Here is a 2,558-nt window from a genome sequence, read left to right on the forward strand (position 1 = left end):
GAGACACTGTGCTAACAGTGGGAGCTTGGGAGACATCTGAGGATTCCTGGGATGAGGCTCAGTGAGAGGCAGCAGCTGCTGCTGGGTGCCAGATCCCGTGCACCTCGGTGGTGTGGGAATGCCCGTGCCCCCCGGGGGAGAGGGACCTGCCCCTGGTGGCCACAACACCCCACCCCAGGTCACTGCGGGGAGCTGCCTGCAGTGCAGGGGGCAGCTGAGGGGCAGATGCAGTTTCCCAGCTGGGGGAACTGGGGGTTGGAGTCTCGGGGGAGTCGACGTCTCTTCAGACCGCCCAGGAAAACCCACTTGGCCCTTTTTGTGTGTTACATTTTGCTTTTCCTGAGGAAGGCAGAGGGAGTGTCAGTGTAACAGCCTACACTAGCTGCTTAGCTGGGGTGGTTTGGGTTCTCTTTTTTTTTTTTTTTTTGTTTGTTTTGTAAATTATGTAATTTTAAAACATTTGGGTTTAAGGAACAACAACAAAAAAAAAAAACCAGGTGTTTTTTTTTTCCTTGTTAAGGCCTTAAGAAAGGGGTTAGTGCATCTTTCAGGGGTCACTCTGCCATGGGAATAAAATAGCTGTTTCACAAACAGTTTTATATAAAAAAAGCTTAAAAAAACCAAAAAAAAATAATAAACTTCATTTTAACCTTGTCTCCTTTTGTTTTGTGCGAGCTCGGTTTGTTTGAAAGGACAGAGACAGTACTACCTGCTGCTTTTCAGTTCTTTGCCTTCATCAGTTCTGCCTTCAGTGAGGACCTTCTGAACTGGCCCAGCAAGAGGAAGACCACAAAAGCTTTTAAAAAACGAAAGTTTGGGATTTGTTTGACGTTCAGAGAGAACAAGCCAACGACTGGATGGATTTTGTGTCAGCCTGAGCTGGTGGGATGTCCCCAGGCCACCCAGTTCTTCCACTCCTGAGGAGGGTGCTGATGCCCAAACCTGCTGTCTGCTGGGAAGCCACTAGAGACAGGGCTCTGACCAGCACGGCTCGGATTTGAAAGTGGGGTTGATATTGTGGGGAGGGAAGAACTATTTTCAAAAGTTATGTACTGGATGCTTGCTCAGCTCCTCGCGTTTTTGAGTATTCAGCACATAAAAAATGAAATCTATGATAGCTCATATTAAGATATCTATTTTAACTCTATTTTTAAAAGATCAATTTAAAGATTTGGGAGATAATTTGGCAGTTATTTATTTCTAGAAGCTGCTACTCTTGCTGATAAGTCTGTGGGAAGAAAGGGCAGCCTTCTGCTTGCTCCTTTCCCAGTAGCAGCTCTGAAGTTAGTATGTCCTTCTACATAAAGAACTAGACCTGTTGTGATCTATGTCACTAATGTGTCCTGAATTGGTGCTGAAAATATTTAACTGCTGGTGTAGTCAGAAAAAAAAAATCATTTTTAGCTTAGTTAATGTGATTGAGTAAATGACTTCTTTTCAACTGAATAAAAATTGGTTTTTTTTTTTTTTTTTTCCCTAGTGTCTGTTCTATTCTACTGGTTCTGGAAAAAAAAATGTTACTGTTACTGCATTATGTTGGTGAAAAGTCAACTTGGTACTTCAGCAGCAGAGGACTTCTTACAGGTGGTGTCACGCAGCAGAGGGAGAAGGTTTTTGGGTGGCTGGGAGGGGGTTCTGGAGGTTTTTGTGGGTGCTCATGGCAGTTGTGGAGACTCAATGGCTTTTGGTTGGAAAGTCGTGGGAGCCGTGCAGAGCAGATAAATAAATGGTACCACCCCTGACTCCATGAGAAAGACTTCTTAGGGGGGAGTGTTTAAAATCCTTCAGATGAGCTGGCACTTGGCCCCTCCTCAGCGTGGGGGCTGAAGGTGAGGGCTGTGCCCCAGGCTCATGAGCTGGTCATACCTGTGTGTTAAGCAATCAGAGCTACCATGATTCTCTAAAACCAAGGCAGGAGTTGAACCCAGTGTGCAGTGGCTTCCTTGGGAGAACCTGGAAATGATCCCCAATGGTTGGAAAACCCAGCTGGGAGTAAAAATGTCTTTTGGCTCAGAAGATACAAAGTGCCTGAGTGGATTCAGAAAGCTGGGGTACAAAACATTTACTGGCTGCCTCCTGCAAAAGCAACTAGTGGCTTGATGTTATGGATACCCTGAACTTGAAGGAAAGGAAAAGGTTTGGAAATCTTGGCTAATTTAGGATTGGTGGAGCAGAAATGACCTGCAGCAGAATCTTCTTTACAGCATCTCTGTGTTTTTACTGAAAGCAATGGCCTGCCAGCTGCCTGGGAATGACCTGTGTGGATGAGGAGTGACCTCATGAGAGTGTGGACAAGGCAGCTCCTCTGCAGAGTGTTTCCCTGCACTGTTGGGACTCCTGACAGGATGGAGGCTTACACCAGCTGCTGGCACCTGGGCGTGGAGGTTCAACTGCCCAAACTTTGGCATTCCCATTTAGAAAGGAGGCTCCAACAGCTCACCTGAGTCATTGCTGCTGAGCACTGCCAAGGGAAGGGTGATGTTCTGCAAGGGAGGTGCCGTGGAGCCAGCGTGCGGAGGGGCTTGTCCATGGGAACTGGTCAGAGTTCACTGGAATGG

The sequence above is a fragment of the Merops nubicus genome, unplaced genomic scaffold (assembly GCF_000691845.1).
Source record: "Merops nubicus isolate BGI_N331 unplaced genomic scaffold, ASM69184v1 scaffold22253, whole genome shotgun sequence".
NCBI lineage: Eukaryota > Metazoa > Chordata > Aves > Coraciiformes > Meropidae > Merops > Merops nubicus.